Source organism: Pelobates fuscus, chromosome 5, assembly GCF_036172605.1.
Source record: "Pelobates fuscus isolate aPelFus1 chromosome 5, aPelFus1.pri, whole genome shotgun sequence".
Taxonomy (NCBI): Eukaryota; Metazoa; Chordata; class Amphibia; order Anura; family Pelobatidae; genus Pelobates; species Pelobates fuscus.
In genome coordinates this window covers 43,522,725-43,548,930 of record NC_086321.1, presented here as the reverse complement: position 1 = coordinate 43,548,930, position 26,206 = coordinate 43,522,725, and the positions used below count along the sequence as shown (strand labels likewise).

The following is a 26,206-nucleotide window of genomic DNA, read 5'->3' as shown; positions in this document are numbered from 1 at the left end:
ACACTGAGTGTGTGAGTGAGTGAGTGGGATGGGCTGTGCAGTGTGTAATAAGGAGAGGGGACACTGAGTGAGTGAGTGGGATGGGCTGTGCAGTGTGTAATAAGGAGAGGGGACACTGAGTGAGTGAGTGAGTGGGATGGGCTGTGCAGTGAATGTTATAAGGAGAGGGGACACTGAGTGTGTGAGTGAGTGAGTGGGATGGGCTGTGCAGTGTGTGTAATAAGTAAAGGGGACACTGAGTGAGTGAGTGGGATGGGCTGTGCAGTTACTACTTCCTCGGTCTGTTTGCAGTGTGAGGGAGGGGGGACCTGGAGCCATTCATGTATTTACTATCTGCAAGAAACAGAGTGAACTCAGCTCTGGGACCCTCCACTCCAGGCAACCAGACATCGCACTCACCGAGTGCCACTCACTGCCTTCCCCTGAGGACTGCCATGGCCAAGCTGCACTATACAGAGGGTCGTTATACAGGGTGAGCTGAGCCTTTTACTATCTCACTGTGCCAGATGGATCACTCAGTGCTGTAACACAGGGCTCGGGGTGTCTGTCCCTCCGGGCAGGGAAGGGGTTAATGCTAATGTCTCTGGAATGTGTGCCCGGGGGGGTTGGGGGGGAGGTGAAGCCTCATTAAGCGAGCTGTAGTATTAACCCCTGCTTGCCCGAGCTGTGAGTGGCTCCCTGTTTGGTGCTTTATATTTCTGTTATTATTGCACGTTATATGTTATTATCCAATGATATCACGGGCTGGCTGAGGGTCTGGGAGTTTTACTCCATTATAACCCCAAATTAAATACCGGTTTACCTGTGAATCGTAATAGCAGAGCCATTCACTAAACTGTGATTTGTAAAGAACTCGCCAGGAAATTGTGACTTTAATTCCAAATGTGCCTAACGACTGCAAACTACAAATACTTAACTAGAGGTTTATATATAAAAATAAAAAAGTAAACTGTAATGAATTTAAAGCCTCATGGACATATTTAGGCAAAAAGTTCAGAGACAACGTGTTCCAGGTCAACTATAGTCACATTTTGGCCATTTTATCTAACAGTTTGCAATTTAGTTTTCAGTTCACTGCAATTCACTTTTTAGTGAATAATCTCCTAATATACCCTGGATTTGCAAAGTTGGGTAAATATTCTCAAATGTTCCCCAGAATTCCAATGTGGATATTATCAAAGGAACATGATGCGCAATATAAATAAAACCACAACTTCTTCCTTTAAACTGTTTATTTACTTATAAATTAAAACATTTAGTGAATGGCCGTTACTTTTATTAGGGATTTCACAATTCTGATTTAATATCCATAATAAACTAAAAAATCATTAACCATTTCCAGGCTTCGCCCCTTTAGAGCCAGGAGCCATAAATATATATTTTCCAACCAAATAAACCAAATCCACCCTCCTGTGATGCCCAGAAGGGTGACTTATATCCCAAGGCCACCAAACTTGGTGGCCCACCAAAGCCCACGGCCATCTCCACCGTAGCCTGAATCCCCAAATGAAATATGCCTAATCCTATGTCTGACAAATGAATCGCATCGCTCCTATAAAAACCAATGTCGTTACCTCCTAAATGAACTATAATTAAATCTGGATAAGGAAAAAGCGATAAACACTGTTTCAACATTGCCAATAACTGTGACCACTTGGCACCACCGGTGCCTTTCCAAAATATTTTTACTGAAGTGCTCTTCAAACCAAGATTCTCTTCATATGTACGCTCATGTGCCCTCTTCTGGGCCCATGCCACAAACGGCAAACGGCGGCTTCTTATTTCCTAACAGAAAAATATTAATATATACCCCCATTGCATGAAAACCAATCTTTATGAACTGATTACCACTTACACGTGACATTCCTTGATCACAAACGCCCCCCTTTTTATTAATTTTTTTATAACAAATGAGGCCTGACATACAATTGGAATCTGTTAGAATCCCATCTTCCCAGCTTTTGAATGATTCCATCACTTAGACCTCACCTCGCCGCCTCCTGAATGAATGTGATGAATAATGCTCTTTACCTAAATCTAATTTTGCCAAGCACCCCTAAAAAAGTTTTAAAAATTGATATTAGTTAGCGGGCTAGAATCAACATGCAAAAAGAATTGGCCTTCCACTCTTGGTCGCATTAATAGAAAATTTCTAACGCTGCGAAAAAGGCTATGGTAAACAAACATCTAAATAAAACTAGCTCAAAGGGTGAATAACAAACTATTTTCAAAACTTCGAATAACTGTGCTAAAACTGAAAATGTAATGGGCTTTCCATTATCCATAACCCAAAACTTTCTACTATAACCCTTCAACAGCTGATGGATTATGAAATACTGTTTGATTGGCTTACAATCACACAATTTTCGAAAGAAATCCCGCCTTGCTAAATGTCCATGCCCTGACATAACCTATCCAAATAAAAGCGGCCACTGAATTCCTTAAAAAGGCACTTAACTGTCCCCAATCAATTCCCAAAGGTCTGGCAAGAACTGTATTCCTTTCGCCTCCGCTCAAGGTGCCATTTCCCGGAACTCCTGTAATTGCAATCGTGAAAGAGCATCAGCCAGTCTATTCAATTTACCTGGTATGCACCTAAAAACCAAATGCCTAAGCAAATTGATCACCTTTTTACACTTAGACTGCAACGAATTGATCACTATAACTACACTTAAATTGTCACATGTGGCAATCAAACGCCCTTTTCTCCACTCCTCCCCCCAAAGATATATGGCTGCTACGATGGGAAACCGTTCCAACAATGTTACATTTTTTGTTAACTCTCCTTGCGCCCACGACTCAGGCCATTCCAATATATACCGAAACCAATGGCCCCCGCTGCATCTGTGAACAGCTCCAGACTGTCAAAATCTGCGAACTCCCTTTGCCACAGCGACCTTGCATTAAAATCTTCTAAAAAACATCTTCCACGCTTTCAGGTCCTGTTTCACTTCCCTTGTTACGCTGATGTGTGCAAAGGGCGACTTAATGTTTTCCAATTTCCGTGCCCAACTTCCTAGAAAATGCTCTCCCCATCGGAATCACCCTTGGTGCAAATGTCAACACACCCAAAAACGACTGTAGCACCTTTTAAGGTCACTTTTTTACAATCCATTACCTGTTGAATCAGCATCTTAATCTTTGATATTTTTTCTTCTAGCAACCTAAACTCCTTGCTAGATGAATCAATGATTATACCAAGTGAGTAATATCGTCTTATCTGCAGCCAAAGGGATACCTAATTCGTGTGTCACCTTCTGAAAAAAACCCAATGAGTTAAATGACTCCGGGTGAATAGGTAACAACTGAAAGGCAGATTCTATATCCCCCCCTTCGCCATCAACGCTCCCTTTCCGCATCCCCTTACCAGGTTCAATGATTTATCAAACGTTGCATAAGACTCTGATCTCTCCTCTTTAGCAATCATGTCATTTAACGAATCACCTTTAGGATATGACAGGTGATATATTAGCCTACCTTCTTCTTTGGGACTAAGCCTAATGGGGTAACCGAAAACGCTTAAAAGGAGGGGCGTCAAAAGGGCCTTCTATTCTACCCAACTTTAACTCTTTAAAAATCTTCTCCCAAGTTATATCTGGCACCTCTAAAACTGATTTTAAATTCTCAACCCAACAACATTGAACCGAACTATAAACAGGCAACTTAAAACCGCTCTCAAATCCTTCCTTAATTAGCCTGGCTTTTGCCAAATTTGGATACATTTTGGCAGTAATTTTTACGACCTCACTGGATTCTGCGCTTTTCGAAACTGTGTTGTTTGACTGACTTCTTTTGAAACAACGAAAACTAGGGTGCACACCCGAACAGGTACAATTACTCAACCATTTACAATGAGATTCATTAAACGCCCAACAAACTCCTTTCTTTTGTGAAACATTCATACCAACCTGTCTGTTAACATAAGCTGGCTGTCTCTGTGGTAACCTCATGCTCACCCAAAAACCTACATCCTTCACACCCCATTTCAAATTACCGCTAACTTTTGATGGAAATGTTCATCATAATAAAAGCATGCATAACCCCCCAAAATTCTTATACGCCCCCAAAATAGTTTCTGCATGCTGAAATAAACCTCAACATAATTCAGGATATTTTTCACCTAATACACTGGACTAAATGGGGAAAAAAGGGCCTGAAGCCAATTAGTAAGTGACCAGGGTATAAATTGTTTTTTCTCTTCATTCCTTTTCTCCCTATCCGGCTTAGTAAACGCTTTTACTGTAGGTAAAAGCGAGAGGATATCAACGTACTCCCCCTTCCATATCCCATCTTTTATTAATTTATTTAAATGTAAGCCCAGAGGGGAGCCTTCACACCCTAACGCTTTCTACGCGTTTCTTTTACCCTAACCACCTCCCTCACAGACTGCGTCACTTTAGGACTAGCTGTGACTATTTCTTTGGCGTTTCTGCTCTGTTTCCACTGCCTCTTCTTACGTCTTATTAGAGATGGTGAAAAAGTCTCCCTGGATCTTGTAATCCTTGCCTCAACGCATCCTGCAAGCGCTGCTCTCACCAAATTTTTCTTTCAGTACTGGCCCCTTAATTGTAGGAGGGTAACAGCCAGCACCCTCCTCCATTGTCAGCTCCTCCTGTAGTTCCACCCCTTCCTCTTCCAATTCGGTCACACCTGAAGTACCAGGGGCTGACTCCGGGCATGCTTGCAGCCACTCAGTGTCACCACAGCTTAGCGCCTTCCTTTTCAGCTGTTCCAAAAGAAAATCCATTGTGCCGGACATATTCCTAAAGGTGAGGGCTTTATACTTACAACAGCCAATCTCCGATTTTGTTCTGTCACCGGCTGAGGTGAATTGAATTTTGGAGACTTTGAATATAACACCCCTGCGGTTCCCGTCACCCGGTGGCACGCGCTGCAACTAACTAATCAGGTACTTAATCTGAGCGCAAGCTTCCCGCCACAACCTGCTGCACGCACTGCCCTGCGTCTGACACCTACCCCGCGCTACCCCTGGAAATTGACCTGTTGATACTTACCCACAAACCTCCGCTCCATCACACCCCATGAGGCTGCTCCTTCTGGGTCCGTCCGCCCGCCTGACACTAGAGGAATACAAACATATATTTCTGACACTATTGTGCTGGAATAACCCCTGTCTCCAGAGATTAAAGGAGATTTTATTCACCTTTTCTCCCACATCTTGCCGGTCTCACATTCCCGCATCTTTTGCTGACATCGTCAGTTTTGATGGTCTCAATCTAATGCTTTACCATAAGAAAGCATGCGCTAGAAATCGCCGTGCTGCACCAAGCAGCACCTCCTCATAGAGACACTTTGAATCAATGCATTTCTATGGGGAACGTTCAGTGCCTCCATGCTTAGCGTCTGAGTGACTGCCACTAGAGGTGTAACTAGCCAGAAATTGCTAAGGATGCAGGGACATGCTATAGACACCAGAACCACTACATTAAAGGGACACTGTAGACACCCAGACCACTTCAGCTAATTGAAGTGTACTGGGTGCTGTGTCCCTTTTGCACTTAGTGCTGCAATGTTTACATTGCAGCATTAAGTCTGCCCTTAGTGGCTGTCTACCAGACAGCCACAGGGGGCTTTTCTGAAACCGAAACCGTAACTGCTCTGCATGAGTACCTCCAGCATCAGATTTTCCCCATAGGAAAGCATTGATTCAATGAGAGGGCGGAGCTTCGACCCAGCGCCGATATCCCTTTAATTACAGCATAGGAGGGGGCGAGAGGGAGGGGGACGCAAAGGGATCGGTAGTGCCAGGAGTACAGCTTTGTATTCCTTGCACTACAGTATCCCTATAAGCTGCAGTGTTTCTGGTGACTTTAGTGTCCCTTTAAGTGTAAGGCTGATTAAAGTACCGGACAGATGGTCCTTTGTGCCAGTCTCAATTTTAGATGAATTGATATAATTCTTGGCATTCAAACCTGGAGATAGCCCTCAGTTACCAGCCGGGAATGGCCCTATAACCTCTATTAACATAATTTAAAATCTACGAACATTGTTAGTACAACTGGGGCGTAATCCACATCCTTAATCACGGCCATTCACTACCTATTGATCGCATCAGCAGCTTGGAAGCATAAGTTATTATATACCACCACATATTATGAAGAAGCTAGGTAGATGGAAATTGCCAATTTCTGGCCCTAATTCTGTATTACCTGATACCTTTTCAAACTTGACTTTGTAATAGTAGTCTATTTGTATTTTAGTAAAGATGTTATGGGAGTTATATTGATTCTTATTTTATTCGCCGTCTTCCGGACTATCATAACCAGCGGCCCTGGCACACCTCGGTCTACATTATATGCTTATTTTTAGGCCAAGTCACAAGAGGCTTCTTTAACGGAGTGATTCACATCCTCCCGCTGTCTCCCATAGTTTGTCTTCACTACCCTGGGTGGCCATCTTTAGACCTACCTTAGCTGCAGGACCTGGCACACTTCAGAACGTACACTATAAGCTTACGTCTTAGGCGAACTCCGCAATGCAATTAAGGGATTTTTGGGGGAATGCTATTGGTTGTGCTCATGCAGTTTCAAGCAAATCAGTGTCTGTTAAAAAATGATCACCATAGCATTTTATTTTATTACACCAGGGATTAGGCATTTCCTGCCATGGCATTTTGTTATCATATTTTAGCCATATAGGGCAACTAGGCATTTATTGACATGATGCTTGAGGGGCCCTGAGCATCTATTCATTATAGTGTTAGGACTGGGTAAAGTGTTGGGTCTGGACACCTAATGCCATATTTATAACTTGCAGACTTGATAAAGACCCCATGGCGTGGTCGAAACATCATTTTAATGCACTCAAAAACTGCAATCTAACTCGTATCTGTAATGTTCATATTTATCACATGTATCAGCTGCAAACCGTATAATAGTTAAGAGCCTGTGTATGCTGTAGTGCCGCTTGGTGATTGTAAAATTAGCAAAATGTTAGGCAGAGAATCTTCACCATTGTTCATTGTATTATGGTAGAGGTTACATCTAGCAGATGACAAAAAGCTTTAAATTAAACACCGTATTACACCCCAGACAAGTTGCATTAAATAAAAAAAAAAAAAAATTGAATTGAAGTAAAAAGTGCAGGAGTTCATTTCCATTAGTTGTACAAAGCATTATACTAACTTTTACTCTAAAAATACAGTGTATGTTTATTTTCGGTAACTTGTAAAACTGCTAAGCGTGTATTATTCATGGGAGGTCAATTTCTCTTCTCAAAACTATGGTAAATAAAGGACCTTTAAAAAGCCCACAAAAGTTTAAACAAGTTAAGTTAAAATGAACTCAGTGCTCTTCCTTCTGGCCAAATACAAAATATGTTTGCAGCTACCATTAAATGGTTACGCTAACCTTTCTTCAATTTTTAAATCAATAATGCCGTATTGGGCCTTATTCTTTACCCCCCTACCCGAATGCTAAAACAAGTTATGAAGTTAGTTTAACTCACCTGAAACCCAGCGCCAGGCAGAGCCCCTTCTGATGTCACAGCAGCCACGGTGAGGTCCAATTAAAGTTTTCTCATAGAGAAACATTCGATTTGAGCATTTATATGGCTCCCGAGTTCATGTGCGCTCTCTGAGCTTGCGAGGGGGTGTGAGGAGAGTTGCTATGAGAGAGGGGAGACACAAGAATCAGATTACGTCTGTTGACAGGAAGCAGTGCGTGCTGACGATGGACTTAAATTTTGCACAGAATTGACATTTGGTCGTCGTACTGCCAAATAACTCAGGATGTTAAGTGTTTCAAGCAGAAACGCTGCACATCCAGATCCCTTCCTCCATGACCACTTAAAAAAGCAGAAGTGGTCATGGATGATGGTTTACTCTTTGAGATGTACTTGTTAGCAGCAACTTGAGTTGAACAGATGTTGGAGCCATTGAGAGTCAGTACTGGGGAGATTGTAATAATAGTGCATGGAAAATTAATTCACTAAACGTGGAATTGTGGAGAGCTGGGAAAAAAGCTACAAATGTGCGGCTGTATTGTCAATGCAGCTGGTTTTCTAGCTTGTCTATTCCATTCTACATGTTGCAGATTCCTTGCCAATTATTCACAGTTTCTGAGTTTAATAAATAAATCCAAGATTTCCACTCCCTGTTAAAGGATCAATCTTAAACCAGCATCTCAATGTAGTGGTTATGGTGCATGGGGTCTTTGGATGCCATCCCTCCTTTTTCATCACGCTGTTTTCAAGGGTTTACTAGCACTCAAAACCCAACATCTTTCCTGCTGCTCTGATAAGGTGCTAGCTTAACTCCCTAATTATCTATCTAAATCTGGGCATCAATGCAAGGCTGTGAGCAATGGGGTTTTTATCCAGGGCATCTGCTGAAGTTTAAATATGGTGGAGCGCTAGACTCTACCCCTTGAATTTGTCTATAATTCCTGCATTTGTAAGTACTGTTGTTACTCAATGACAGCCAAAGGGCATTAAGGATCTTCCGGACCAATGCAAAACCAATAGGTGACATCATAGATCCTGCTAAGCATGTCTAAAGGGTGTATACCTTGAAAATGGGAAAACCTTTCCGAAAATGCCCTAATATTTTGACCCGATTTGTTGCTCAGCCTCAAAAACGAGAGGGGTGGCACCGAACACTCCTTTCACCATAACCACTGCAATAAGCTGTATTGGCTATGGTTCTTAGAGTGTTCCTTTAACAAGGACTGATGCAGCGTCTAGAACATAGCACTCCGGTGAGCTCTATGTTACAACATGAAAGCAGCTTTTTTTATATATCTGAGTCACCGTATAAATATGTGTTCTGTATATGGGATAAGCAGTTGTCTGTGAGTACTTTGCATTATTCCAGGGTGTGTGGGTGCATGGATTCTGAGCCCACTCTCATAGCAGGTAAGTGGATTATAGCAGGTAAGTGTTGTAAAATCAGGCCGAGTGTCAATCACGCAGCCCGCGACTCCTATTTGTGGCTTGGCTACCAGGATCAACCTTGTCCGTACTCTTTCTCTCTACTTCATAGACAGAGAGCTGAGCTACACGTCTTAAATATGGGAAAAGGCATAAAGTAAAGGATTGTGCAGAAATCTGTGGATGAAAAATGTAAATGTGAATAGAAGACTTGTATAAAATATTTTAGTAATGTATTCTCTATATTATTAAATATATACGTGGGTTGATGTGGGGATTTGGAGAACGGCCCTTTGCTCAGGATAGAGAAAATAATGCAAAAAGCTTTCCATTTAAAGGGGCAGTCTAACCACCATAACCACTAGCACCAATCTGACTAGAACTGGTTGTCCCACAGGCACTTACTCGCCACATCACTAACATGTAAACGCCAGTTTAGCATTAGCAATATAATTGTATCCATATTTGGACCGCAGTGATAGGCTGAGAGAACATCGCCTAGTGGGCTTATCCTGTTACTGACATCCAAATGTAGGAATACAGTGGAATTGACGCAAATACGGCCACAGGTGCTTCGGACAACTTCTGTCTTTCCAAAATAGATTGAAAACTTTAGCATAATAGGCGGTGGGCAGGGGGTAGGGCACCCGCAGCCTCCTAGCACAATAACCACTACTGTAGTGGTTATAGTGCTTACACGGCTTCTTTTTGTAAATAAATAAAGGAAATAGAGAGATAATATGTATGGGATTACACAAGAGATAAAATGCCATGTAAATGGCAGAAGGTTGAACTATTTAACCTCTCGGGTACTGATGAGCACAAGATATGCCAATCACTGGGTCAGGTTACTGACAGGACATTTTCCAATTCTGGGCGTGGTTTCTGGAAGCCCATTACAGCGTCAGTCCTCAGCGTCTGCTGGAATTTTTACAGGAGTCACGTTGGGAGCTGTGGGTGGTTATCTTAAAACTATCTATTAAACAGGAACAGCTTATAACAATTTGCACCAGCTGGTTTCTTTCTTCTGTTTCCTGAACGGCAACTTCCCAAATTCACAAAACCATATAAACGTATATATATATTATTTGAGTGGGCGCGCTTTTAAAGTAGAGTTTATTCTGGAACGTAAATACTAAAGTAAAGAATTCTGAACTATTAACCAGATCCCTGCTACTCTGCCTGTTACTGTCTGTATGTAACTGATCATCTTGTGGAATGGCTTAGTGTGTGTTAGGACACCCTGCGTTACAAATGAAAATATTTTAAGAGCAGCTTTCACTACTGAGATTCTTGCACAATAGGAAAAGTTAGTTTCGTTTTGTTCTGCAGAATATTTTAGTTTTTTTCTCCATCTTTAAAAAATTTTCATTTGTAATTAAACTTACATTCAAGGCTGCTTAGGCACAACTTGGCATACAATGTAAATCTGTGGCGTGGATTGGTGTTATGTGTGTGAACGCACATAGGTATGATTTAGTAATTACCTACTAAGCCCTCAATGAATATTTTTTTTAACAACCTACTTCGTACCCCTACTTTTACCCTTTGTGTCACTATACCCCACTCCCCCTAGAATGTAAGCTCATTGAGCATGGCCCTCCACCTCTCTGTTCCTGTACATCCAATTGTCTGTTTAAAATTACATGTCTGTTAGTCCACCCATTGTACAGCGCTACGGAATATGATAAATAATAAATTACGGAATGTGATAAATAATAAATTACTAATAATAATAATATGGGATGTAGATCTCTGAATTTTTGCTTGAAGTATCCTTGAGGTGGACAACTTGCTTCCCATCCAACTCAGGTAAATGCATCAATACCATTTATTGGCTTATCAAGTCTGTCAACAACTCCAAGGTGACAATTATGACTAAATAAAGAAACCAAATGAAGGTGTTGATCACAAAAATCCTTTAATACTGACTCGAAGAGTTGATTTGTTCATAAATGTGTGTTTCTTCGTTTAAAAACAATGCAGAAGGGGGGCGGAGCCAGCGCCAGAGCCAGCAAGACGCACACTACCACAGCTCCGTCGGCTTAACCCGCAATTGACCGAATTCGGACACTAAAACGGCACATTGTCCGACTCTACACAGCTCCACAGGAGCCTTAAAGCATGGGGAAGAAAACTAAGAAGTCTCGAGCGGACCCCGGCCCGGGCTCCCAGGATATTGGGACTTTCATGCGCACGGCCATGCGGCCTGACATCCCCAAGATGGCGCGAGCTGAGGCCTACTCCTCTCCCTCGTCGGACGACGACGGCCTGATAAGCGACTCACCTGCTCCGGCTCGGACGAAGCCCACGGCACACATGGATCTGGGGGACACTGCCCCGGCCACAAAAGCCGACATAAAGCACCTGATGAAGGACATTCAAGCTATGTTCCAGGCCGATATGGCGCAGGTACGAGGGGAGGTCTCCACACTTACAAGCAAAGTAAACACGGTAGAAACAAATGTCCAAAACATTGGAACAACACAAATGGCCGCAGATACTGCCTTGCATTCCCTGCAGCAGCAATGTACCTTACTAACGGCACAAGTAGCCGACATAGAAGACAGGTCTAAAGCACGCAATTTGAGAATCCGAGGAATCCCCGAGAATATCACTGAGGCTGAGCTGCCACATTACTGCAGACGGCTCATAGCCACCCTCCTCTTGCCTAAACAAGTAAAACAGCTGGGAATTGACTCCTGCTTTCGCCTACCCAAAGCCAGCAAAGCACCAAAAGACACCCCGAGCGATGTCTTACTTAAATTTGTGAGAGACTCTGACCGAGGGGTGATCATGGGGGCGGCTAGAGGCTCTCCAACAATCCCCTTTGAAGGGGCTCACCTGGCATTCTTCAGGGATTACTCCAGACACACACTTACATGGCGGAGATCCTTTAAGCAAGTCACGCAGCAGCTCCGGGACAACTCCATACCATACAAGTGGGGACCCCATCGCCTGATAGCGGAGAAAGAAGGCAAGAAGCACCCTCTCTTTCAAGTCTCGGACGCTCCGGCTTTCCTCGAAGCTCTCGGGGTGCCGAATACAGCTCCACAAGCAGCGCAAAGTCAAACCTGGAATATGGCCGATATTAGACCTTTTGTACCAAGGGGACTTAAACCGAACACCTCCGAACCTCCTGCCTGAAGTTGCCGGCAGTTGCTCAACTGGGACTCTGTGGTTACGCCTTTATGTTTAGTTTATACCACTCGGTATCTATAGTTACACTGCTGTGATGTCCATTTCATTTTAAGTTTGCATTACTTTGTGTTTTATAATTTGTATATATACTCCAACTGGCTCCGTAAGCGCAAAATCAGACACCTAGCCTAAATTGCATCCCCCCCTACTACATTCAACGGGCCGTACGAAGCTCCCATCCATGCTGGTGCAAACCATTACTAGCACGCCCCGAGGCAGACCTAATATAGCCTGCTTTTATACCAGCTATCATGACACACGCCTTAGGTCACTAACCGCTCCTCAGGCTGAGCGACACCTCTTACATACAAGCGCCTTAGGCAACTATTCTAAAAGCCCTATACCTCCAGAAATCAGGGCGCACCCCGCTCTTACCAAGCACCCTCCAGTCCTAGTAATACGCGCTGTGGCGCAGACATGAGGGAATTTAGCAAACAAACTCCTAAACACTCACAAAAAAGGGGTTAACATGATGCATATGTTGTTGTACTATAACCTGAAACCGTGTTATTGTCTGTTCAATGTCTCTTTAACTTCAACTGAAAAGCTTTGTTATTAACAACCCGCAAAAATAAAGAATTTAAAAAAAAAAAAACACAATGCAGAAAAAACGTATTAAGTACATTTATGTTGACCCCAAAATAACCAGCATTAAGGAACCACTATTGTGCCAGGAAAACAAACTTGTTTTCCTGGCACTATAGTGTTAATAGGTATCTAGGGGGAGGAAGGGGTTAAAATCTTACCATTATCAATGCTTTCCTATGAAAGCCACAGTGAGAAGCGCGGAAGCGCCTCTAGCGGCTGTCAATGGGACAGCCACTAGAGGCTGGATTAACCCACAGGTAAACATAGCAGTTTCTCTGAAACTGCTATGTTTACAGCAGGCAGGGTTAACCCTAGATGGGCCTGGCACCCAGACCACTTCATTGAGCTGAAGTGGTCTGGGTGCCTATAGTGGTCCTTTAAAGATGTCCTTGGTGCTGCCATTTTCTGGCAGCCATGTTTCTCCACATATTTTCCATTATCACTTCATGGCGCTATTCTTGTGATGGCTCTACATTGCCAACAATGTAAGAATATGCGCAATGTGGGCCAAAGCACGGAAAGAGGTCTCTTTACATATTACACAGGATTAGTTTATGTTTGTTTCTAAACAGTTAAGAGTAAAGTTTGTCAGCTTCTGGTAGGGAATACAATGTTCCACATGTGCCACGCATGCTGGGATCACCAGCAATGCATTGTGGTTGTGTAGAGTCTCTCTCGATTTAATATTGTTGAATAAGTTTTTCAAATGATTTAATATTTTTGGATAAACTTTTAAAATGGTTTAAAGGTACATTATAGGCACCCAGACCACTTCAGCTCATTGAAGTGGCCTGGGTGCGGTGTCCCTTTTGCACTTAGTGCTGCAATGTTAAACATTGCAGTTCTAGAGAAACTGCAATGTTTACATTGCAGCTCTAAGTCTTCCTCCAGTGGCTCTCTACCAGACAACCACTATAGGGATCCTGGATTGAAACTGACTTTTGGTCTTCGGAGGACATCCAGCGTCAGATTTTTCCCCATAGGAAAGCATTTATTCGATGCTTTCCTATGGGGAGGACTAATACGCCGCACATGTGCATTAGTGCCGCTTCTAGTGGGCACTGAAAAAAGGTAAGTAAATAAAGTGTTTTTAACCCTTTTATTTACCACGGCCGGAGGCGGGAGGGAGGGGTGAGGCAGGGGAAGCGATAGTGCCAGCTTTGTATTCCTGGCACTATAGTATCCATTTAATATTAGGACATTGTTTTTAATTTTGTAATATTTTTTATATAAGTTTTATATATGGTACATTTGATATTTTAATATATTAATATGTAAAAAAAAATAATTTGAAAAGTTTATCCAAAAACATGAAACACTGTATTTTGACACTATGACTTATTGTAGTTGTTCTGGTGTCTATAGTCCATCCCTGCTGGCTTTTTAATATAAACACTGCCTTTTCAGTATAAAGGCAGTGTTTACTTTGCTCCCTAGGGACAGCACCCTTGACGGCCACCAGAGGTGTTTCCTGGGTCAGTGTTGCACAATATGCAGGACTTTAAGATTCCTTTAACCCCTTAAGGACCAAACTTCGGAAATAAAAGGGAATCATGACATGTCACACATGTCATGTGTCCTTAAGGGGTTAAGATTCTGGACTTTGAGGAATTGCTTCGAGTGGAGCTCCTTTGAGTAGGGCCCTCATCCCATTGTTCCTGTAACATTTTCTTATTTTGTTATTGTTAGATTTCCCCATTTATAATATTGTAAAGCGCTGCAGAATATGTTGGCGCTATATAAATGGCAATAATAATAATAGAATATGTATCTTTCAATTTATTTATCATTACATTTGTTTTCACATTATTGTTACTTGTATGGTTGTATTTTTTTATTTTTTTTTTCTGTGACATTTTGTTTTCTAGGTTATTAAGCTAAATATCAGCACCTTGTCATCTTTTTACACTGGTGACACTTTTTTAAAAAAAAATAAATAATTAAAACATTTGAAAAGCTTGTCCATCAATATCAAATCAAGGTCTATATATGTACATCTCTGGTGCGCGTTAAACCTTTCTTTGGGCTCACACTATTAACGTAAAGTGGCCTTAGCCCCAGTGATGTGTTCCTTCTCACAGCTCTAGGGACTTATTTTTGCACAAGAAGTGGTTAAACACGAGCTGCTTACAGATGCATGATGGGAAAGTCAACCCTGGCTGGGTTAGTCTGGAGAAGGAGGTGCGGCTCCTATTTTTGGGAAGAGTGTAGACAGCTATAGAGATAAACCAGCACAGGGAATGTCATTTTCACAGTAAAAATCATGTTCTATTAACCCATCGTGCTCCAGAGTGGTTTAAATTTAAATATAAATATTTCTTGAAATCACTGCACATCTGCTTGTATGCCAGCACTGATACTTTTTACCATTCAGTTAGCTCCGAACAACCCCACAGACAATGTGATTTACCTTTACAGAACTCTCACAAATGTGCGGTGTTCCGATTCGCTGCCGTGGTGGTTGTAGTGCGCACTGGTTCACTATCACACGTTTAGTGCACACTGGTTCTCTCTATCGTACATGTAATATGTTCTGATTTACTCCCTGATATGTGCAGTGCTTATTTATTTGCCCTCAGGCTTGTGCAAACAACGAAAGCAGCATTCACTGCTTTCCAGACCTGCTCTAGCATAGCTCGTCGGCAACAGAGCTATCGGTAGAAGAAAAAAAGACTCCTTGGCGGTCAGATACTCAGCCAGGAAGGTGTCCTGCCCTCGGTTAGAAAAGTGCTGATTTCTATTGAAATTAGCACATTTTTAAACTGTCGGAATAAAATGACAGACTCCAGACACATATAGCACTTAATGTGACTGTGGTGTTCCTATAAGAAGCCTGAAAATCAGGTGTTCACAAATATCCCTTTTTGCCTTCACTCGTTTACATGAATTAATTGTTTGAGTTACGGTAAGTGACTTCCTCCACTAGCAACTGTCTATCTCTTATAGTCCCCTGTGGTAAAAACTGTTAAGATTTATTGTCTTGAAAACTAAATTTTTATTTCTTTATCTCAAGGATAAATTTTATGTACCGTAATAATGAAATTGGCAAAACAGTCTATGTCTAGTTCTGCCAATTTATTTATCAGATACGATATTCTGAAATCAAGATGGGAAAATGTAGTTTTCAGCACAATAATCCTCAAATCAAAAGTTTATTTTTATTAATTTTGCTTTATGTGAATTGAAATCTTTAAAGGAACACTATAGTGTCAGGAATACAAACCGCTCTAGGTAAGGTCATCTCTGGACGGTAGCTGCAGATCTGTTTAAAGGACCACTACAGTGCCAGAAAAACATACTCGTTTTCCTGGCACTACAGTGCCCTGAGGGTGCCCCCACCCTCAGGGTCCCCCTCCTGCCGGGCTCTAGGGGGAGGAAATTTACCTCTTTCTCCAGCGCCGGGTGGGGAGCTCTCCTCCCTCTTCTTCCGTCACCTGCTGAATGCACATGCGCGGCAAGAGCCGCACGCACATGCAGCCAATCTCATTGGAAAGCATTATCAATGCTTTCCTATGGACGCTGGTGTCTTCTCACTGTAAAAATCACAGTGAGAAGTGCGGAGGCGCCTCTAGCAGCTGCCAATGAGACAGCCACTAGAGGCTGGATTAACCTTATTATAAACATAGCAGTTTCTCTGAAACTGCTATGTTTACAGAAAAAAAGGGTTAATCCTAGCTGGACCAGGCACCTAGACCACTTCATTGAGCTGAAGTGGTCTGGGTGCCTATAGTGGTCCTTTAATCTGTCCTGCGTTGGAAATTGGAGGATAGACACCGCAATGTCCTAATACCGTGTAACGCAATCTGTGGTTGATTTCCACCATTTTAAAATGTGGGTGTGTTTGATGTTGCCAGTAATAAACATTGTACTAGGTATTAAACAATATTGCACCATCTACTTTTACATCTGTTCTGGAGTTTTACAAAGAAGGCTATCCTAATACAGAGAAAAATCACCATTAGCTGTACAGAGTGAGAACAATAAATGTCTCTGCCTTTTAAAGCACATTGATAGGAACACTCCGAATATCATACCCACTATAGCCTGCTGTTGTGTTTATGGTGTCTGGAGAGCCAGGCGCTGTCCCGGTATGATCTGTCAGACTTGCTTGACACTTACCTGAGCCATGCCAGGCTCCCGCCCTGGTTCCAGTCTTCTTAAACAAGAGAAACCAGCTGGGCAATTCAGATAAACAAGCTGACATCCAACTTTGCCAGCTCTGGGAGCCCTGAAGTAGTGCCCAGCGTGCCCTATGTAAGCGTCAAAACGTGCTAACATGGTTTGATAGATTATACTTAGTGGTTATGGTACTTTGAGTGTTCCTTTAATAAACTATAATATGATTTTATTGCCTTTTTTGTTGGATCTTGGTTTTATGGTTTTGGTTAATTTAAGGTGAGAGTACAAATTTATTATTATTTATGTATAAAGTGGCAATATTTTCAGCTGTGTTGTGCGCAAGGCATGCAAATAAGCTCAAATCAAGTTTGTTTTACATTTTATTTTTTTTGCAGCACAAATATTTCGTATTGTAAATACTTTTTGTCTGCATGTTTATAATATATTCCCTACCTGACAAATCCTTCTCTCCACCCCACTCCAAGCAGGGTAAAAGAGGGAATTATGAGGCATTTGTGGGTTGACCCCTATTCAGTTCATTTTTAAAAAAACACTACCCAATATGCCCCGTGTACCTCCCAACCATGCTGCCTTAGGTTTTACAATCTTGAATTTGGGGTTCTGTTCCCCCGCCTGGCTGTACCCCCTACCTCACCCGAGAAAGTGCAAGAGCATTAGTAAGTGCGATTTAATCTGCACCCGGGGATTCAGGCCATGGGCCGAGCAATTAAACACATGGGAAGAACGGAGTTGGAATGGCTAGCAGTACAGTTATCCATCGTAGAATAATCTTTTTTATAATGTAACCTTTATTATCTAGTAAAATAAAGTGTACGCTATATAAAGTTTTTTTACATTTATTTTTATTTAAGACTATAAAGAATTTATTTCACACGGTGTGCGACAGACTTCCTCAGTGAAATTATTTATTAGTTTGTTCCTGCAACTGAACTAAAGTAAAAACAATCGTAGTCGTCAAAGTGTGAGAAATGTTGCCCTGTTTCCTGATGAGAAATTCTGTAATAATTTAACGTGTTTGGAAAGCAAATTATTGACTTAATGTGGCAGGTTGGCCTGACGTTATGAGAGCAGAGGAAGTTGATTGCATAATCCTCAAGTTAAGGACAAGTAGAACACAGAAAATCTCCAGTTCCCCTGAGTGCCGCACTGCGCCATTCTGATCATTCCTGATTCCAGTCTTTTGAATCAGGTACCAATAGAACGCTTGAGTTCTAAAAAATATCTGCAAACAGTTACTTTACAGACATGTATTTGTTAGTCAGATTACTGCTCAGCATGAAAGTCAAAAAGCTTAGCTTTGTACATTGGGCTGTATGGATTACGTACGTGTGTGTGTGTCAGAAATTGGTCACCGGCCTACCCAGTGCTATATCAGTGCTGTGCGGGTTTGTACGTGAGTTGGTGGTCCATAGTCTCAAGGCTCTCCAGCACAGGACAGATCCACTGGATGACTCCTGGGAGATTGCAGTATCCGAGGCCTAGCAGGCTGTCAGACACAATATGCATGTATAATGTGGAGCTGTTTAAAAGTGGCTAGACAGAACATGAGACATTGCCGTGAATGCTTTCATGGGAAACAAAGTTTAAAAAGTATGGGGCTATTCATTAAGGTCCTACTGGGGCACAACCATCAAGGTGCACACAGGGCCATTCGAGCTGCAAATTCCAGACATTGTGTTGGATTTTAATAAATTAATTTTAGCCGAAACCAAACGCTGCTGGACGACTGAGAGCCAGACCAGAATGCTTCAGATTCAAATGCTTTACCAAAAAAATAAATGAATTGGAAATATTTGGCCGCTGGAAGGCAAGCAGCCAGCAGTGAGAGGGTTAGTTAGAAAATAAGTAAATAAATAAAAAAAAAACCTACGGGAGTCAGCAAACCCCCCATATTAATAAAAGGAAGGTTTTAAAACCTTCCTATGCCTCCATCTACCATATGGCAGGTCTGGGCAGACATTGGTGGTTATTTAATAAAAGAAAGGGGGGCGATCTGTCCACCCACCATTATTTATTTTAAAGTCCTCTACCTGATGCCCATTGGGGGAACTATTGGGGGGACACTGCCAAGGGTTTTTAATTGTGCCTGCTGGTAGCACTTAAAAATAGTTTGATTATGCAGACCCTAATTTTGCGTGGATTTATAATTCTATTGGGCATAGTTATTTACTTTCATTGTTGGAGCACAGAGACGACTTGGGAGCCAAGATTTAATGAAAGCAGACAGATGATTTTCAGTAAAAAAAAAAAACTCTGGGAAGGAAATCTAAAATGCTAAAATGAGATTATTTAAAAATAGACGGAAAGAACAGAGAAGGAGAAAGCGAGTCATGGCCGAGACTAGTACGGAAGAGGGTTTATGCACCCTCGAAGTGGCCTCAGTAAACACAGGGTTAAATCCTAGAATTATTGTGCAGTGTTACGTAACAGATGCTGAGCCGACATGTTTCTGGTAGGAATAAATGACTCTCATTTGTTTGGAAATCACACTGTGTATATCCAGTTACAAGGAATCCTGAGGCTCTGCAGTTGGGTAATGTCTGAGCCCCTGTTACGTCTCACAAGAAGCCGTCTGGCATTGCAGAGTCTAACAGAGAGGATAGAAATATTGGCACCAGAGGTGAAAGTGACAACACGTATTCAAAAGGGTGGAGTAGGGAAAATTTTGCTAGAGTGTATTGTGTGTCATAGTAATTTATAGATCCGCTAATGACTTGATGGAAACAGCTCTTAACTCTTTTTTATTGTTTAACACACTGATGACTAACATTAGTAACCCCGAAGATTCTGAACTGTTTCCCATGATGCTCAGCCAACCTTATTGCACCTGGGGTGCCAACGTTTGTCATGTCAGGCCTGCAAAGCATTACAATCTTATTTATTCAGAAGGGTTTATGCATTGCAGCAGAAATCGTGCACAATTCACAAGGAAACTGCAAGGTTGAGGCTAAAATAGCGGAGGTTTAGAATTTAACAAATTGGACTATTTGTGGCCTAAAATTTCCAATTATCTACAGTTTAAATAGAACGAATAAACACCCAATGTGTTAACGGGATACCTGTGTGATGTTTATTATGATAATATAGACATCCTTCTGTTTCAGAGTTGGGGTTTATTCAATTAACTGTGAATTGCAGGGAATTGATACCAAAATGGGGGTGATTTCAGGTATCCCTTGATTTACTCAGGGATAGTTACCAACTAGTCGCTAAAAATCTGCCGTAGGCTGTCACTGTTAATAGGACACTATAGTCACCAAAACAACTTCAGCTTAATGAAGCGGTTTAGTAGTATAGATCATGCCTCTGCAGTCTCACTTCTTAATTCTGGCTTAGCTCATTGGCTGAGAATGGTCAGTTGACACTTTTAGATTAGTTTGACCATTTACCTGGATCTGCCTGGTGCCCTCAACACATCCGGTCTTTACCCAGCTAGAGCTCTAATCCACGGCCTGAGAGTGCTCACAAGATGCTAACAACCAACGAGAGCAGGCTAAGCTCATTGGATTTTAATAGAATGCTATTTTAATGGAGCTCTGTACCAGAGTAGGGTCTCTCCGTCACTTTGTCTCCCTCCTCAGTTCAGCTACCTCGGAATCAGCATAGCAGCCAATCCTTATCCCCATACACTAGTCGAGAGTAAAACAAGCACTGGTTTATTATCGAACACATATTTATACAGGGTTGACTATATGTTCACCCTCCAGGGGATGATCCACTTAACAAATACAGTTCCCTCCCCGGGGCCACCAAGTCTGGGTTGATAAAAGTTAATTAGATCAGTTCAGGCTAAACGACATTACCGATTTGCCGTGTTCTCCCCAGACAGGTGCGCCAGGGAATCTAAACCTTAAAAGTCCCCTTTCCCAACATGTAACTCCCAAACATTATATATCCCTGAACAGCTTGCAAACTCAGCTATCACCTTTACAAAGAGCGCCAGGATCAGGGGTACCCTGTCCAAGAAATAGTACTTAAAGTTTGGCTGGGTGGTGGCCATCCACTGATCCGGCACAGATGTCAGGGTACCTGAGGTCTCTACCTCTGAGAGAGGTAGAGACTTAGAAGTTTATCCGTCCGGACGGCATGTCTCCTCGGCCTCCCGCGGTTCACTCGGTCTTGCTAACGCCGGCCGCGAGGGAGTCACTTCCTTTTATAACAGGAGGACCGGAGGTAGACGTCATGACGCCAACCCGGAACGTCCTGTCACTCAAATCTCGGGAGACGAATCAGGACTCGCCGGAGGCGTGTCTTCTCTCCCTAGCCAGGATACTTAACAGTGGCTCTCTCATTCACTCATTGCCCTGTCGTGGTTCTAGTCCGCCTAGTCACACAGTGCTTTGTTATTCACTTGTCCTTTGGTTCTGACCCGGCTTTGTTGTTTACTCTCCTGCCTTTCTGTTATCCTTGACCCGGCTTGTCTCTCGCTTACCTGTTCTCTCGTTCCCTCGACCTCGGCTTGTCTCTGACCATTCTATTGTAGTTATACGTTAAGTCCGGCCATTCTAAGGACCGGTATACGTATCTGCTACTCTTTGTACTCTGCGTGTTGGATCCCTGACCCGATCCTGACATTACGACAGGGCCATGGATCCTGCAGGTACAAATTGTCAGCTTGGTTCTCCTGATCCTAGGTTTGACGCCATGGATCATAGGATGGATCAGATGGCTCTAGCACTACAGGCGCTGCTGTCTCGCCCTATTAATCCACCTGAGGAGATGCGTAATACGTCTGCTTCTTCTGTGGGTTCGGGGCTAGAGGTAGCTACTGTAGGTGCTTCTTCCCGAGTTACCCCACCTGTACGTTATGCTGGTTCTCCTGAGAGGTGTCGTGGCTTTTTGAACCAGATCAGTATTCATTTCGAGCTACAGCCCCGTTCATACCCTACTGATAGGGCAAAAGTGGGATTTATTATTACCTTACTCATTGAGAAAGCTCTGAGATGGGCTAATCCGTTGTGGGAGAATGATAATCCATTAGTCTATAACTATAATTCCTTTGTAGCTGCTTTTAAAAGAACTTTTGACCCTCCTGGCAGGAGGGCCAATGCAGCCAGATTACTGTTGCGCCTTAGACAAGACAACCAAACACTTGTGGATTATGCACTAGAGTTCAGGTCTTTGGCGTCAGAGGTAAAATGGAATGAACAGGCCTATATAGATGTATTCTTAAATGGATTATCTGATGTAATACTTGATGAGGTAGCGACAAGAGAGCTTCCCGAGAATCTGGAGGACTTAATTTCCTTTATCTCTCGTATTGACGAACGTCTAAGGGAGAGACAGAATACTCGAGATAGAACCGCTAAATCTTTCTCTAGACTAGCACCATCATTTCAAATTTCTGAAACCAAAAATCCACAGGTTTCAGAACCTATGCAGTTAGGCCTTACTCGTCTCTCAGAGGAGGAGAGACAGTACAGGAGAAGAGAGGGACTGTGTATGTATTGTGGGGCCAGAGGTCATGTACGTTTGAGCTGTCCCAGCCGTCCGGGAAACGCTCGCACCTAAGTTTCTCTAGAGGACAGACCTTGGGTGTTTCGATTTTGTCCTCTACTCATAACTACAAAGAACATAGACTCCTATTACCGGTCTCTTTAACTTGGGAGAAGGGAACTTTAGAGACTATGGCATTGATAGACTCTGGCGCTGCTGAGAGTTTTATCGACCAAAAGTTTCTCACCAAACACACTATCCCATCCCAGTTAAGGAAGACACCCTTGGCTGTTGAAGCCATTGATGGTAGACCTTTAGTTGAGCCTGTGATTTTCCGGGAGACCACACCTCTTTACTTAACTACTGGTATTCTACACAAGGAGGAAATATCCCTACTACTCATTTCATCCCCTTCTGTTCCCATAGTCCTGGGATACTCCTGGCTTAAGAGACATAACCCCGTTATAGATTGGAGATCAGGGGAAATAGTTTCGTGGGGTCAGAATTGTCAAGAGAATTGTTTAAAGAAAGTGTCACCTCTTTGTAGTGTCAACTCATTTAATAACGCTACCGACTCTACCAAAGTACAGATACCGTCCTTGTATCAAGATTTAAAGGCAGTATTTGACAAAAGAAAGGCTGATACCTTACCACCACATAGGCCTTTTGATTGCAAAATTAATTTACTTTCTGGTACCATGCCTCCCAGGGGTCATGTATATCCTTTGTCTACGAATGAAAACTTAGTTCTAGAGGAGTATATTCGTGAAAACCTAGACAAGGGGTTCATTAGAAGATCCTCCTCTCCTGCTGGGGCTGGATTCTTTTTTGTTAAAAAGAAGGATGGTTCTTTAAGACCTTGCATTGACTACCGAGGCCTTAACAAGATAACCATCAGAAATGTATATCCGATTCCCTTGATCACCGAGCTTTTTGATCGATTAAAAAGTTCTAAAATTTTCACTAAGTTAGACCTTAGAGGTGCTTATAATTTGGTGAGAATCCACGACGGTGACGAGTGGAAAACTGCATTCAATACTCGATTTGGGCACTATGAGTATACTGTAATGCCTTTTGGTCTCTGCAATGCCCCGGCGGTATTTCAGGACCTTATTAATGAGGTTCTTAGGGAGTTTCAAGATGACTGTGTGATTGTATACCTTGATGATATACTTATACATTCCAGGGATATTGAGACTCACCACGGACAAGTCAGAAGGGTTTTGCACAAACTTCTTCAGCATGGCTTATACTGCAAACTAGAGAAATGCAGCTTTGACCAATCCCAAACTACCTTTCTTGGTTATGTGATTTCTGGGGAAGGGTTTGAAATGGATCCGGAGAAGCTCCAATCCATATTAGAGTGGCCTTTACCTAAGGGTCTCAAGGCTATCCAGAGATTCATTGGTTTCTCTAATTACTACAGACGTTTCATTAAGGGATACTCCTCTATCATTGCTCCCATCACCAATATGACCAAACAAGGGGCTGAGACTAAGAATTGGTCTACTGAAGCACTTCTGGCTTTTAAGACACTCAAGGAGCTGTTTGCTTCCGCACCAATTTTAGTTCACCCTGATACTACTCTACCTTTCCTACTCGAAGTTGACGCTTCTGAGACAGGTATAGGTGCTGTTCTGTCCCAAAGGTTGGGTGTAGATAAACCATTACATCCTTGTGGATACTTTTCCAAAAAATTGTCAGGTACTGAAAGCAGATATGACATTGGTGACAGGGAACTACTAGCGGTTATAATGGCCTTGAAGGAGTGGAGACATTTATTGGAGGGTACTTTGCATCCTGTTACTATTTTGACAGATCATAAAAACTTATCCTATATTGGAGAGGCTAAACGACTATCATCTAGACAGGTTCGTTGGTCCATATTTCTCACTCACTTCAACTACGTACTCACATATAGGCCAGGTTCTAAGAATTCTAAAGCCGACGCCTTATCCCGCCAATATGAACCTGCTGCCGTATCTGAGCCGGTTTTGTCCTCTATAGTACCCAAGTGTAACATTATCGCTAACACTACTCTCAAAGTTCATTCTCCGCTACTTGATCAGATAAGGAACTTGCAGCATCTGGCACCTAGACTGACTCCGGCTTCCAGACTTTTCGTCCCTCCTGAACTCCAATTGGAGCTCTTACAGTGTCTTCACGAGAGTAAGGTGGCTGGTCATCCGGGTGTTCGCAAGACGTATTCTTTGATCTCCAAGGATTTCTGGTGGCCGTCGTTACGGAAGGATATTAAGGATTTTATCGGGGTTTGTGTGGTCTGTACTAAAACTAAACTACCGCATTCGCTTCCTTGTGGCCTTCTACAACCTCTGGAAATTCCTGACAAACCTTGGTCCTGTGTGGCAATGGACTTTATTGTGGATCTGCCTGTTTCTAAAAAGCACACTGTTATCCTCACCGTAGTCGATAGGTTTACCAAGATGGCACATTTCGTACCTTTGCCTAAACTCCCGACTTCCCCTGAATTGGCGGAAGTCTTTGCTAAAGAGGTTTTTCGCTTGCATGGGATTCCTTCGGAGATCACTTCTGATAGAGGCTCCCAATTTGTTTCACGTTTTTGGAGGTCGTTCTGTTCTCAATTAGGCATCAAATTGAATTTTTCGTCCGCCTATCATCCTCAGTCTAACGGAGCTGCTGAACGAACCAACCAGAAGATTGAGCAATACTTAAGTTGTTTTGTTTCCGAACACCAGGACGATTGGGTCGGTTTGATTCCTTGGGCGGAGTTTGCGCACAACAATCTCGTTTGTGACTCTACGCATTCAAGCCCCTTCTTCATGAACTATGGCTTTCATCCATCTATTCTTCCCCCGGTTTCTCCTTCCCAAGGAGTGCCGTCGGTTGATGTCCATGTGGCCAATTTGAGGAAGTTGTGGGATCAGACTCGACAGATTCTTCTACACAATTCTGTACTGGTTAAGAAACATGCTGACAAACGTAGAAGGGCGGCTCCGAATTTTGTTCCAGGCGATAGAGTGTGGTTGAGTACTAGGAATATTCGTCTTAAAGTTCCTTCCATGAAATTCGCTCCTCGTTATATTGGTCCCTACAGGATCTTGACTCGAATTAACCCAGTGGCGTATCGTCTAGCTCTTCCAGCTACTTTACGCATCCCGAATTCCTTTCACGTGTCATTGCTGAAACCTCTAATCTGTAACAGATTCTCCTCCACAATCGCCCCTCCGCGCCCTGTTCAGGTGGAGGGTCAGGAGGAGTATGAGGTTAACTCCATTATTGATTCTCGTGTCTCCCGGGGGCGAGTACAATATTTAGTTGACTGGAAGGGATATGGTCCTGAGGAGAGGAGTTGGGTACCACAAGAGGATGTTCATGCTCCTCGTCTTCGCAGGGCATTTCACTCCCGCTTTCCATCTCGCCCCGGCTCCTTCCGCCCGGTGGGCGTATCTGAGAGGGGGGGTACTGTCAGGGTACCTGAGGTCTCTACCTCTGAGAGAGGTAGAGACTTAGAAGTTTATCCGTCCGGACGGCATGTCTCCTCGGCCTCCCGCGGTTCACTCGGTCTTGCTAACGCCGGCCGCGAGGGAGTCACTTCCTTTTATAACAGGAGGACCGGAGGTATACGTCATGACGCCAACCCGGAACGTCCTGTCACTCAAATCTCGGGAGACGAATCAGGACTCGCCGGAGGCGTGTCTTCTCTCCCTAGCCAGGATACTTAACAGTGGCTCTCTCATTCACTCATTGCCCTGTCGTGGTTCTAGTCCGCCTAGTCACACAGTGCTTTGTTATTCACTTGTCCTTTGGTTCTGACCCGGCTTTGTTGTTTACTCTCCTGCCTTTCTGTTATCCTTGACCCGGCTTGTCTCTCGCTTACCTGTTCTCTCGTTCCCTCGACCTCGGCTTGTCTCTGACCATTCTATTGTAGTTATACGTTAAGTCCGGCCATTCTAAGGACCGGTATACGTAT

The 26,206-nt window shown here is 42.9% G+C and overlaps 1 protein-coding gene across 3 annotated transcripts in view; it reads left to right on the top strand.

Moving 5' to 3' along the window:
• Window positions 1–26,206, top strand: part of LOC134610670 (phospholipid-transporting ATPase ID-like) — a 145,080-nt gene that overhangs the window by 21,345 nt on the left and 97,529 nt on the right. Inside the window, exon 1 of one of the 3 annotated variants that reach the window (XM_063453757.1) lies at window positions 270–472. The exons of 1 other annotated variant lie outside the window; for it this stretch is intronic. The gene's annotated coding sequence lies outside the window, so the exon portion shown is untranslated. Of the gene's footprint in view, window positions 1–269; window positions 473–17,922; window positions 18,008–26,206 lie in introns of those variants that run through there. One more of the 3 variants, XM_063453759.1, reaches the window with a different exon arrangement.